The sequence below is a fragment of the Prosopis cineraria genome, unplaced genomic scaffold, assembly GCF_029017545.1.
Source record: "Prosopis cineraria cultivar Desert tree isolate PC_DT_omini unplaced genomic scaffold, ASM2901754v1 PC10, whole genome shotgun sequence".
Lineage (NCBI taxonomy): Eukaryota > Viridiplantae > Streptophyta > Magnoliopsida > Fabales > Fabaceae > Prosopis > Prosopis cineraria.
The window spans coordinates 30819183-30834129 of NW_026555341.1; the positions used below are offsets into that span (position 1 = coordinate 30819183).

At 31.3% G+C, this 14947-nt stretch overlaps 1 non-coding gene across 1 annotated transcript; it reads left to right on the plus strand.

Annotated features, from left to right (window-relative positions):
* The first annotated feature begins 418 nt into the window (after positions 1–418).
* Positions 419–524, plus strand: LOC129284682 (small nucleolar RNA R71). Its single transcript, XR_008586926.1, has one exon. It is a non-coding gene; the product is annotated as a small nucleolar RNA R71 (small nucleolar RNA).
* Positions 525–14947: the final 14423 nt, after the last annotated feature.

Genomic DNA, 14947 nt, shown 5'->3' on the forward strand with positions numbered 1-14947 from the left:
TTGTTAGTATAGTAATTTCCAATATAGTTTATCATCTAAACTTGTTGAGAAAGATGACGTTGTTCAATAGCATGTGCATCTCCATATTAATCACATTGAGCATATATGGAATGAGATCCTAATGGCCGATTGTTGTTTCGATGAACTCTTGCTTCTTATTGGTCAAATCTCTTACTAAGAGTTTGAAGCAAGGCTACCACTTAGGAAGATGAAAAGTCATCAACAACTCTTTCTAATGGTCTCCTAAGTCTTCTCTCATTATCATTTTGGATGTAATCAGTAGCAAGATCATCTAAACAATTCCAAATATAGTTCACTGGTTGTTTTGTAATCCCACCATTAGTGATTGAATTCATTTCAGACTTGGATTCAAGTGTCAACTAGCTACTAAAGACTTGAATCAAAACCCATTTCTCTTGATTATGCTCAGGACTCTACTTCATCAATTGTTTAAACCTTTCCCAAGCTTCATACAAGTGTTCATCAAATTGTTGATTAAAATTGAGAATGTTGTCTCTAGAATCGACCATCTTGTTGTGTGGGAAAAATCTTGATCTGAACTTGCTTTCCATTTCATCCCATCATGAGACACTATCTTCATCCAAATTGTTGAGCCAATCTGTAATGACAAAAAAAACATTAAAGTAAATAATTTTTCTTCCTTATTGAGATTTTATTTAATTAATTTAGTTATAATACGTGAAGATTAGTGGCCTAGTGAAATTTTTACTAGTTATTCATATTGAGGTCTAAAGTTTGAATCTTACTTAAGCTAGGGGTTAGTTTTATTTTCTTATATGGGAAATTACTAAAGTACCATTGTTTTTATTATAAAAAAAATTATAATAGCAATAAGAAAAAAAATCTGATGGGGTCTCCTTTTGAAATTTTCCCCAACAAGCTATGGGTCTTGTTTTGTAATTTTCCTAATGAGCTAATTATTTCATTATCTCCCTTCTTCATGTCGGTCATGAGCAGCACAACAGAGTGAGTGCGTATGTTCGCGTCTATCTCTATTTCTTTTCTCCTTCCTCGTCGCATAGTCTTCAATCTTGCCTGGGTGTGCTTATCTCCTCACCACCAGCAACTCACCAATCCTTTGCCTCTGTTATTCGGCCATTTCTGTCCAGAGGCAAAGCTGAATCTCTTACTCTGTTTCTGCTCTATGTCGTGGCTGATAGAGGCGTGCGTAAGAGTGTTCGGTTATCTCTTTTCTTCCTTCTCAGCTATAGAAGTCCCGCATGTGTGTGTGTGTATGGTAGCTGAATCTTTTAATTGTTGGATGAAATTCTGTCTTCCTTTTTCTCATGCGCACAGCGATCGAAACTCTTTTCTTTCCCTGTGCAGTTCGTTAGGTGTGTGTGCCAGTTACTATCGTGTGTTCCTGTCACTGAGAGAGCGTGGAGTTATTAGAATTCATTAGCTTGTCGTTCCTTGTGGCTGTCTCTGTTCGAGGTTGACAGCCGTGCGTGTACTCGTGCTCAACATGTAAGCTCTCTTTCTCTTCAACCACTGGTGGTGCATGCGTGTGTGTATGAAAGTTTGATTTAATGTTTTTCTTTGACTGGCCGATTTTCGTTGCTCTTTTTTACTGGTGCTGTTATGGTTTGTGAAGGAGGTGTTGGGTTGTAGCTATGGTCTCGTGACTTAACCAATGGAGAGTGCCTTCAACATGTTTGTGGAAAAGCTTGAACGGAAAATTTAGGTGTTGTTTAGATAATAGGTGTGCTATTTTACTAATGCCAAGTTAAGAATTAATAAAGAAATTAAATGTTAGAAATTGTTGGACTTTGCTTGGGTGTTTGCCTCATAGTTTAATTGATGATGAATATTCTCTTAGAGTCGATAAATATGCTTAAAAGATTTGTTTGTAGATATAAGATTGTTAAATTTTTATAATAGAGTTTAGAAGAATTATAAATGTTATTTGAGGAAGTACATGTTTCTACATGCAAGTAGTAAAGTTAAATTATTTATTGAAATCGTGTAGCACCTAAAGGAAAATTATTAGACTATATAACAATTAAAATTTTGTTAAGCTTATAATAAGAGTTTTGTTAATGGTTGTGAGTGAATATTGTCTAGTATTATTGATTGTTTGGTAGAAGTTGTTGAAGAGTTTGGTGGGAATTTAGGGTTTATTGAGAAATTTAATGAATAATTGCGTAGTTTGAATGTTAATTTCACTTACTTATATTAAGAAGTGAAATAGTAGTGATGTAAAATGCATGGTGTACACGTTAGATTAATTTGAGGCACCATTGAAGTAAGTAAGGAACTGACGGAGTCTGACTATAAGATTTCTAAAAAACTCAGGTGAGTGGGTGGCGTTCCGAATATAATTTCAGTAAAGTGTTTATAAAAATTTCTTTATTTAAATATTATTATTATTATTATTATTATTATTATTATTATTATTGCTTTATAAATTGTTTACATATTCTTGTTAATCCTATTTTCATATTACTGGTATTATTTCTCATAAGCAATTTAATTATTTAATCCTACATTGGTATAACATTTTTATTGCAATGATTTGTGTATAGAGGAAATGATGATAATTTTGGGTAATGAAAAATGATAGTTGAATAATATTTGAAAGTGAGAATTTTGAAAATATTTTTCTTTCTCCATACATACTTGATTTTAATGAGGGGGACTGAGTTTAGAATGCTGGATGCTAACGGCAAATTCATTAGCCCTTGGCGCACCATGGTTCACATAGCTAGCAGGGTGATTATAGGAGGTGCTAGCCCGTGTGAAGGTCAACGCATGTGGATCGGAAGGATGGTATTCGTGAGCACTGTACCCACACTTATTTTCATGGACTTCATACCTGCGCTTGATTCGTGACTTTTGTCACACTTGTTTTGTGGCTTTTAGCCATGCTTGATTGGTTATTTACCTTCGTGGATTTTATGTCCATGCTTGTTATTCGTTTTGATAAAGCTCTCCTAGATTTAGATTAAAATTTATTATTTTTGTATTAGTTCTTTGAAAGGATTCTATCTAATTGTACCAATACTTAAGATGATTATATTCTATGAGCTGTACAAATCTTGATAAATCTATATCGTTTTATTAGTATTGTTTAATTTCAAAATTGTATTATTGAAAAAGAATTGTTCTTTATTTTTAGTTCAAGTATATGCTTTGGTATTTGATGATATTGTTTTACACTAAATCTATTAGTCTTATCTTCATAATTGTTATGTATAATTTTAATTGGAATGCTACTCATTATAAATTTCTTTGGTCTAAGATATTGTAACAGACCCTGCGCCTCTAGCAGATTATTGAGGGCCTTTAGTTTGCTTTTTGGAAAAAGAAAAAGCACATTGCAACTATTGTTTTGGTAAAACTAAGTATTATATTTTGTAATTATAACTTAGTGCTTCATGTAAACCATAGTTAGGTCCTAATCTTATTCCGTTATTATGTAAATTGTTGGGATGGAGCTAGTCTCCTTGTTGGTCTAATTGGCAGGTTCTGTCGTGTTATGAAAATTTTGGGAGGTCCGAATTATAGGGGAGATTTTGCTGAAATTTCTACAAAATATTTAAAACTTTATGAATTTATTATTTCATATAACTTATATATCGATATTTTAATCTAACCTTTGGCTAATTCAGGCTTATGGAATATGAGTTTACCTCATATTTCAAGCCGGTCATACCCTCAGTGTCAGGGTGTGACATAATCCTTAGCTTTCCCTTGTAGAGAGTAAGGGAAGAGTCATAGACGGATGACATCTTGAAGAACTCCATTTTGCTTGAATGAGTCGCATATATTAAGGAAACTTACCAAATGTCTATTAGGGTCCTCATCTTGATTTCTCGCAAATTGCCCATTCATGTCAATCATCTTAAGTTTGCTTAATCTCAAAGTTGTTAGCTTGGAAGTCAGGCACTTTAATTCTAGACTGATATCCTCTAGCTTGTCTATCCAAGAAATTGGTAACACACAACCTATTATTCTTATCCTCAACCATCTCTTCATTTGTAACTTTTTCACTTGTCAGAGGTTGAGGTGAGGTGAAATAGCTTCCAAGATTTCTTTGAGACTCTTTGTTCTTACAAGTGTTTTTTTTTTTTGACCTAGCTCTATGTGGCATGTAAAATAGTCTAGCAGAAACTAGAAAAGATCAAAGATCTAATTGAACAAAACAAGAGGAAACAAAAGAAATACTTAAGCGTACTGCTAATCACCAATTGCCTTAAGTTCTCGGCAAAAATGCTAAAAACTTGATGCCTATAAAAATTAAGAGACGCCGCAAGTGTATGGGTCGCAATTGAAGCTAGTGGTAAATCAAGGTTGATCCCTAAGAAAATTAATTAAAATGGTGACTAGGCTTTAAATTTCTAAATTCATTCACGTTAAGCTAATAAAACTTGAGATTGATTTTAGAAAAATTAAAATAAAAATATTAAAAGTGATCAATTAAACAACTTTCAATCCACAAACAAACTAAAGTTAACCAAAAGAAGAGCGTTCTAGAGTCTCAATCCCCTATTTTCTTCCTAACCCTCTCATTTCCGCATTAGTTATTTTGAAACTCAATTTTAATAATCCAAAAATCTAAATTAATCCAAAGTATATTCCTATTACTAAGGACCTTAATTAATTCAATTAAAAAAATTACCTTAATTAATTAATTACATTAGAGATCCTAACCCATGAGGATTACTTAGGTCCATTAGATACATTCCTGTTCTAATAGCAAAATTAGCTAAACTAATCTTAGACTACTAGTTTTTTCAAGGTTCAATTTGAGTTTCTTCTTCTAAGGTTCAACCCAAATGCTCAAGTCTTACCTAGTAGTGGCTAAACACTAAACAAGAACGAGTAATCAAAACTTTATTTCTCAACAACTAAACGGTAATAAAAAATTATTTACACAAATAGATTCATAGTTCCCTATAACAAAAAGATTTAGCTATACATAGCTGATATAAACATAGTACCAGCACAGAAAAGATTCAAATCCATGAACATAGAGAAAAAGAAGAAGAGAAAACACTGATGAAATGAAATAGAATGAAGATTTACTCCACTTCTTCTTGATCCCAAGCTTTAAGACTTCTCCTTTTGCTCTCTTAGGGCTTTTTCAAGTTGTAGTAGCTAAAAGATGCTATCTTCCAGTCCAAAAAATGAGTTATGTAGGGTATTTTCGCATAGAAAATGAAATTGTGTGTTTTTGCATTTTCATCTAGTGCCATGGCACTCCTTCTATGGTGTCATGGCATCAGTAAGCAATTTTAAAGAAAATTTTAATAGTACGCAGGAACTTTTGCTTTTGTATCTTGGACTAAAAATCACATTTTTCTTATCTCTTATCTCTTTCTTACTTTGACATTGTTATACCCCACTTATCCACAATTAATAAATATGAATATAATATTTGCTTACTTCAATTTTCATCATTTTAAACAATTTTCCTAAAAAAATGTTACAATAAATCCACATGAGGCACTTAGTTAATTTTCTTTATAAAAGCAAGAAAATGTTTCTCTTTTTCATTGATAACTCCTAAAAAATAACAAAAAACATGTCAATTATAACACAAAATAGGGAATCATAGTTCCAAAAAAAATAATTAATTCAACTTTTATCCTAAGTGTTAAATTTTAGGAATTTTCAAGTTCAGTTCTCAATTTTGTGACTTTATTATGATAAATTTTTAACTTGTATCCAAAATTTTAATAGAGAAAACAAATTTATTTATTTTTCAATCACATTAAGATTTTAAAAAATAATTTATAAATTCATCATAACGAAGCTGTAAAATTGATAACTGAATTTACAAATTCTTGAAGTTTCATACTTAGGATCTAGTTTGAATTAATTAGTCCTTTGGGGACCTTTTTATCAACTAATAATTCAACTATAGTGCCAATCAATTTCAAAATATCAATAAAATCTCATGTGTTTTTTTTTGAAAAATTTAATTTATAAAAGAATTGAATTATAAATAACATTAAGTTAAATATATGATTAAGATTTGGAAAGAAAAATGCAAACTATCAGTTGGAAGTTATAAAATTGGAAGCCAAATTTGCAAATCCTTGCAACTATTAGAATAATAATTTTGTTACTTTTTAACTTTAGACATTAACGTTTATATTCCTTCTCTTAAAATTTGAAAAGCAAGTTATAAATTTATCTATTCAAAGTTGCAAAATAAAGAGCCAAACATGCAAATCTCTAGATCTGTTGGAATAATGACTTTGTTATTTTTTAACTTTAAACATAAATATTTATGTTCCTTCTTAAAATTTGAAAAACAAGTTGCAAAGTTATAAGTTCAAAGTTGCAAAATTGAGAGTCAAACTTGCAAATATCTATAACTTTTATAATAATGACTTTGACACTCTCCAAAATTCAAACAAAATGTAAATATTAACATTTGTTTTCCCTCTTAAAATTTAGAAAATAAGTTATAAATTTATGAGTTTGAAACAAGTTGTAAATTATTGTATTTGTTAAAATAATGTCACTTAAGGATCAAGGGGCTTACTTGTATTCAAATTGCTAGTGAATTAGTTCAATAATTAATCCCTTAGGATTTAGTTGTGATTCTTCCATTATTTTATTAACAAGCTTATTTGATTTTTATATGATGGAGTATTGTAAACTATAATATTTTTGTATTTATAATGTTTTGGACTTGTTGCTTGGAGATTTAAATTTGGATTTAAATTTAAATTGAATCTCCTTTTGGATTCATAAAAGTCCAAAATGAAGCTCTCTATTATTAAAATAATAATATAAGAATAATTGAAATTAATTTCAATATTTCACTCTCCCTTGCATTAGGAGTAGGAATAGATTAAGTTGAGTTAGATTTTAATTAGATAAGTATGAATCTATGTGGTAGGTTAAAGGCTCTAGACTAATGTTTATATAAGGCCTTTTTCTTTTTTATTTTGGCCTGACCCCACATAAAGCTAGGTTGTCCTAAAAGTCTAATGAAAAGTATGTTTTTTAAATAGGCCCTATATATTGGCTTTAATATGTCCAATATGTTTTACAGCAATTAAAATCTGCATAAACACAAACTTATTTTACCAACTACAATACATAATAATTAAGAAGACTTACTAACTATAATACCAATATATAACAATACAATTATAACATTGAAATTAATAAAAAGTCTAGTCTAATTGAAAACATCAAGAAACTAAAAATAAAAAAAAAAGATTGAATCATTATAATTCATCATACAAATGTAAATATAGGCTCGCTTGTAACAAGCTCCTAAATTAAATAATATATATGCAATATTACATAACTAGATCTATCCCCCATCTTATGCATGGGATATTTTCATATTTAAAAGATTAAAATAAAATATATAAATTAAAAAATGATCTATTTTGTGTACTCATCAAAATATCATATTTTTTATTTTATGAAAATTAAAATGAAAATAATAATTTATTCTATTTTAAAATTTGTTTTGCCATTGCATATTAAAGATATAAATAATTTTTTAATTTATTTTAAAGTGTGTTATTCTTGGGTACATTTGCACTTTTCCTTTGATTAATATGTGGGAAAGAGTGTGGGAAATTTTTGGGATTAGGTTAAAAAATATACTTTCTACTAAGTTTTTCTCCTATAATTAATCGAACAAGAAATTTGCTCCCAAAAAGTATTCCTATTTTTTTTTATTGGTTGTCCCGTGTAAATTAAAATCTAGACACCAATTTCTATTTTTGTAATATGTTATCCTTATGTATATTAAGAAATAAAAATAGTTTTTAAAATTTCTCACCCCTACAAATTAAAATATAAATAACTTATACTCCATTCATTAAAAAATATAAAGCATTTTTTGAGAAGTTGAATGTTTAAAAATGTAAGGCATTTTTAGTCTTTCGAGGTGTAATTATTACCTTTTTTCCAAAACTATCTTTATTAATGAATGACTTTATATTTATTATATGGTATTTAATGGGGATAAATATGAAAATATAATGTTAGTTTGAAAGTAGGTAACTACTTTATTGAGAGGTGAGATTTATTTAAAAATGCCTTACATTTTTGAATGGAGGGAATACTCTTTTAGAATTTGTTATCACATGCATCATCCCACAAAAAATAAATTATGTAATATAATAAACTATATACATTAGTTTATATCATAATAGAATTTATAAATTACAATTATAGCTAAAAGTAAAAATAAATAAAAATTATATATATATCTATATTAAATAATGATTTTAAATTAATTAAATAACATGGTTAATATTATAATACTCCTCTATCTTATATATAAGCTACTTCTAACTATCTCACTATAATTAAGGAGATGTATTTTTTTTATATACAATGAGGTGTAGTTAAATCATTAGTATTGTCCGAGAAAAGGAAATCAAATTTTCAATTTATTCTCATTAAATGCATCATATTTAAAAGATAATTTCTCTCTTATGTGTAACTTTTTTTTCACATTTTTCCTTTATTCATAAAAAATATCAAAGGGTAAAATTGAAAACATAATTAATAATCCATTTTTTTATACAAAAAAATTAAATAGCACCTTGTCTTATTTCAGAATTTTTTTTATCAGCAGAATTTTTAATTCATGTGCATATTGAAAACATAAATAACATGCCCATACATATAAAAAAGATTATATATAAAAAGGAAAAAGAGCATCCAAGGACTATTGAGTAAATTTAATATCAATCAAGGACCAATAAACTTTAAAATTCCACTATGATCCCTTAGTCCTTGATTGATATTAATTTTTAAAGTCAAAAGACCAAATTGCCCGTGAAGTTAAAAAAAAAAGCCACCCCCACTATCACCTACGTTGGCCATCAGAGCCTCTGTCAGCAATGAGATTGCTGGAGCCCTTGCCACTAGCAAGGGTCGCTGGTGATACTTAGTCAAGAATAATTGATTTAGGTGGCTAAGGGAGGGTTTAATTTCATAAGTCTTTGGCCGCCACTAAAAAGCTTGACAGTCACTTTCATATCATAATATAACAATATGTTGTTAATTCCTGAATGAAATTTGTTATTTTACTGATGTGATGACTTGTTAATCTGACATGGATAATTATTAATTATGAGCTTTAAAACTTCATGCATTTTATTTGTTAAAAGTCTAAATGTATCTATTCTGGTTTTAGCAACAACTCATTATAAATTAATAACACTAGTATAAATGTTCAGTGATGATGATAAGATTTTCACCACAATATCCTTTTCCCAGTAGATTCCAAGTATCCCCTACGCCCATTAGGATCAACAATCCACTCCTCATCATAGCCACACTTCTTTCTAATTTTGCTAACGTAAGTCGTTCTCTACTTAGTCTCCATGAGAAACATAATTTGGGGATTATTCTTTTTACACTCATCTCTAAGATTTTTTATTGCCAAGGGAACCTCCAACCTTTGGCAGTTCCAAGATAACGTTTTCATTGTGCACCGTGGTGGGATAGTGCCTACACCAGTGTTGAGAAAACCTCTTCATCCTTTCGCCAGAACTCTCTTCTTCAAAGACTAACACTAGTCAGGAAATCTGATCATACCTGATAGTCCTTAGTTATAGCATGAGAAGCTCGTCGTTTACCACCAACATTTCTAGATCTTATTCTTGATACTTCTACGTGAGCTTTTGGGATAATCCAAAGTCATTCTGTACATTATTCTCCTGCTCCTGTTGTACCCACATTGACATTAAAACGTGGCATCCTACTTTTAGGATAATTATTATCTTCCTCCTTCTCTCTCCAATCTTCATTAATATTAATAACTTTCTTTTTACCATTACCCTTCAACATCCCGCTATCCTCTCTAGATCCAACTTCATCGGATCTCCCTTCTTCCTCTTCTAACTGGTGGCCAGAGTTTTTCCATCTCAAAGCAACTTTGCTTCAACCCAATCATGCCTAGTCACTTTGAAAACTTCCTCAAAAGTTTTCACATGTGGTGCTTCCAACTAGCTACCGAACTCATTGAGACCCAAACTAGATTTTGGCATGGGCCTAGAATCCAAAACCGGTCACAAGGGGCTCTTTTAGATCCACAAGCACTCTTCCATGTATAGAGGTTCGGGTCATCCTTGCTTCATTCATTGGCTTCTCGAACACTACTACCTCTATGACTGCATTTACCTATTGGATGACATTATTTTATTGAAAGCTCCGTGTGGAAGGCCATGACACTGAGCCCAGAAAGGAGATAATGAGAATTCATCATCATTATAAACCACAAACTCGTCCCAGCGTTGTATATGTAAAACAAAAAAAAAAAAAAAAATTCCTTGGATAGACCAAGGTCGTCCTTAAGAACTCATTATAATCCTCTGCTCTTTGCAAAGTGGAACAAAAAGGCATTCTTTTCCATATTATGTACCTTGAACCCCTTATCAACACTCCAGCATTTTTTAATCTTCAAATCAACCACCCCTTTGTTAAGGTTTTTGTTTGTTTACAATCGTCCCACTACTGAACCTCCTTTACTAGCCTTCTTATTTGACAACTCTAAGATCACCTCTTTTTTGAAGTTTTCTTCTTTTTACTACTCGATCTCACCATCACAATAATTATCCAAACATACAAACACACGTGCGCACATAGATCCCCTCAAACACACCCTCATGAGAAAACGAAGGAAGAATTACTATCGGAATGGCCTTCTGATAACACAACGAGTGCTGTGTCACGAGCCGGATACACTCAAAGGGGAATAAAACCTCAGCTCTCACATGGGAGAAGAAAACAAGTTGTCACAGGGTTGAGGGATTCCACAAGTTCTCTTTAATGAACATTTGATTAAACTAATGTTATAACCCCAAAATTTTTAATAAAATTAAAACATATAATATTATGTTTTAAATTTATTTTATTAAATTTGGAAACTAATTTAATAAGAGGAAGAGCTAGTTAGATGGAGATTGTGCAATCATATAACTAAGAGGTGCAATGTTCGAATCTGAAAGAGGCAAAGGGGAAGTTTTATTTTTCTATTTTTACTTTCTGAAATTACCAAATTGCCCTTTTTAAATCTAATTAAAGCCATACAAGATATGTATGAGGGGGTAAAAACTAGTATAAGAACGCCTAGTGGTCAAACAAAGGATTTTCCTATAAAGATTGGGCTACATCAGGGATCATCTCTGAGTCCTTATTTTGTTCAACTTGATTTTAAATGTTTTGACGGAACATATTCAAGAGGAAATCCCGAAATGTATGCTCTTCGCGGATGATATAGTTCTTATAGCAGAGACAAGAGAAGAGGTTAATTGCAAACTTGAGTTATGGAGGAGGACATTGGAGTCGAAAGGTTTTCGTCTGAGTAGAAGTAAGACGGAATATTTATATTGTAAATTTGATAAAGGACTATTCGAAAATAATTTGGAAGTAAAATTGGGAGATCAAATTATACCTCAAGTGGAAAAGTTTAGATATTTGGGAGCCATTATCCAAAATGATGGCGAAATCAGTGGAGATATTTCACATAGAATTCAAGCTGGGTGGTTTAATTGGAGAAAAGCTAAAGGAGTTATTTGTGACCGTAAGGTGCCTAATAAACTTAAAGGAAAGTTTTATCGTACTGCTATCAGACCGGCAATGTTATATAGTAGTGAATGCTGGGCTCTAACGGGACAGCAAGAGCATAAAGTTGGAGTAGCAGAGATGAGAATGTTACGATGGATGTGCGGACATACACGTAAAGATAAAATTCGAAATGAGCACATACGTGAAAAAGTGAGGGTGGCACCTATTGAGGAAAAAATGGTAGAAAATCGGTTGAGATGGTTTGGGCATGTACAAAGAAGACCAAGGGAGGCACCAGTGAGAAGAGTGGAACATATAACTTTGAGTCCGATTAAGAGAGGTAGAGGAAGGCCTAAGAGAACACTCTTGGAAGTTGTTGAACGTGATCTCTTAATTAATAATATTTCTAAAAGCTTAATAAATGATAGAGCACAATGGCGTCTTGCAATCCATGTAGCCGACCCCACCTAGTGGGATAAAGGCTTGTTGTTGTTGTTGTTGTTGTTGTTGCCCTTTTTAAATCTAATAAATTTCCCCCCTTCTTTTTCGGTTATTCCAGACTGGTCCAGAGGAGAGAGATTACTGATTTTTCCTTTCCTTCTTTCATGATTCCTCTGCATCTCTACCCTCTTTCTTTTCATTTTCAACCATCGCCAGTGAGTGTGGCTGCCATTGCTTCATTCGTCCGCCATTGATAGGGGCTGGAGCTCACTGATTTGCTGTTGTACGTTTGTGAAGATCTCTCCATTCCTCCCATTTTTGAGCTCATTGTGAACCACCATCTTGAGGTGCTGGTTGTGCGTCTGTTCCCTTATGTGTGCGATCTTGACCTCCATTTCCTCTGCCATTTGTGACTTCTTCTCTTCCTTCTTTATTCTTTGCTGTCGTCGATGAGAGAGCTGAGATGTGGTGCGTTCGCTGTTGCTAGTCCACCATTCTCACAGCCTGTGTCTACTTTGCTTCTTGATCCTGAACATCTTTATTCCTCCATTCTTTCTGTTCGTGAATGGTAAGCAAGGAAAAGAGCTGATTTATGGGTTGGAGGCTGAGTTGATGATGTCTGCTTTCTCCCTCGTTTAGCCAATGCCCCTCTACCTTCTCTGCTTCTAACTTCATTGAATATAGGTAGGAGATTCGGGTCCCTTCTTTTTGCTTGTTTTCACGTTTTTATGGTTGTATTTAGTGGTGATTGAGACTGTAACTTTTCTTGGTGCTGCTGTGCGTGATTGGTGGGGAAGGGAATTAAATCAAGTTGAAATTTTTAGCATTAAGAAGAAGCTAATGCTGTGGGTTTAAGTTCTAATTGAGTTTAATATGATTATTGGCTACAATATTGAATTGTAAAATTTTAGAAAGTGAAATCAAAGAGGGAGAGATTAATATTAGTTTAAGGATTGGTACCCTTGAGGTATTCGATAAAATGCTTGTTGAAGAGTTTTGCTTGACTTGGAGATGAGAGGTAGGGCTGATTCAAATCTTATTTAGATGAGTTTTAACTTAAGCATTGCAAAGAATTTAAATCTCAAGTTATTGTGTGGTTAGTTGAATTTTTAGAAGTTTTATATTGTGTAATTTATAAATTTATAATTATAGTGGTGTTTTATCATTTAATCTTGAGACTACATTTAAGGTGTTTAAGAAATGGGTAAAAGAAGTATGATAAATTTAATTGTGGGTGTTTGAAAATTTTGCATACAAGGTGTTCAAACATAAGGTATAAGAAATTCATATGTCATTTAAATAGTAGTTATGATTCGAGTGATATGAGGTAAGTTGGTGAAAGTGACGATGTTTGGGAAATTATTAAGATACAAATTTTGATTTTTGGAATTTTAAATACTTCCAATTGGTTGGGATTGTGTTAGTAGGTGAATTGAGGTTTCATTTATACATATTCTTATAGGGTGTGTGGAAGATGAGTACCTTGATAAGAATTGATAGAGAAAATCATTGAATTTTGGAATTTAGCAGATAAGTGAATAGCATCCCAGTAAATTATCAATAAAATTTTCTTTATAAAATATATTAATTCATGCCATTTTATTTTTGTATTGTTTTATTGCTAGTAAACCATGTTTATCAAAGAATGATTCTTTTATTGAATAGATTTTGATTTGATGGATCAATTTGTTAAGTAAAATTATTTGATCCTGTGAAAATATATATAATTGTGGCAAATGAAAAATTAAGTTATGACTTGTACATATATTTTTCCTTATGAACTATATTTTTAAGATTGATGAAATTATCTTGAGTAGCTTTGAATTTTAGTCACCAAATAGATGCTAGAATGGATATTATTTACAAAATTTTATTTTGAAAAGTATTGAATTGATGCTTAAGATGATTCATGTGAGTCTGGCATTGAGAATAAAAATTGTATTTCCGAAATAACTATTTTCTTGCATATTTGAAAAGTGGTTTTAAAAGGACTTTTAAGTAGAACACTGTTACTAACGGCAATTCCATTAGCCCATGGCATGCCTTGGTTAATGATTAGCTAGTTTGATTTTCGTTAGCTCTGTTCTCACGTTTGTTATTCACGGGCCTTGCACTTGCGTTTGTTTCATTGCTTTGAGCTGCGTTTGGTTAGCTTTACTCTTGTGGATTGTGTGTCCATATTTGTTTCATTGTTTCAACTATGTTTGATTATTTTACTCTCATGGACTGTGTGTCCATGTGGCATAGGCCATGTTTGGTTGTTTTACCCTTGTGGACTGTGTATCCATGTTTGTTACTTATTTTGCAAAGTCCTTAAAAATATTAGCTTTCAATTGATTTGTGAATACATACTTCATTGATTTTATTTAATAAAGGATATTATTTTTATTTATTTATGTACTTAATTTATTTTACAAGAACGAAGTGTTAAATTGTTTTGTCATTGTCAATTTAGTGGTTTAGTACTTTGAAGCTATATGGAACTTCTTACTTTTCAAGTTCATGATCATATTATATTGATTGTTCTCAGCTAGTATATTTGAATTTTTAATGTTTGCAGTTAGTAAGTTTGCTACTTTTACTCAATTATGAATAAATTATTCCCTTTTAGTATATCAGATTCAAGTAATTTTAATTCATTCATGTTTTATTATTATAATTGATATTTCTAGATTTTGTGAGTTATTGTATTGAATTATTTTCCTTTCAATCATTTCATATAATAGTAAGTTTATTATTTTACTCTTTTAAATTCTATTTTTGGGAATGCTATTCACTGAAAAATATTTTAGTCTCAGATTCATTAGCTGATGCTGGACTTCTTGCCCTCTTGCCGACATTAAGGCCTTGCAATTGTGTTGGATAAATATTTATCTTTGGAAATCCCTCCTCTTTTGATGTAAATATTCAATTATGTGTTTTATTTTAAAATTTATGTTTTAGGTGCTCCACGTTAACTATAGTTAGGATTCTAACTTTTGTT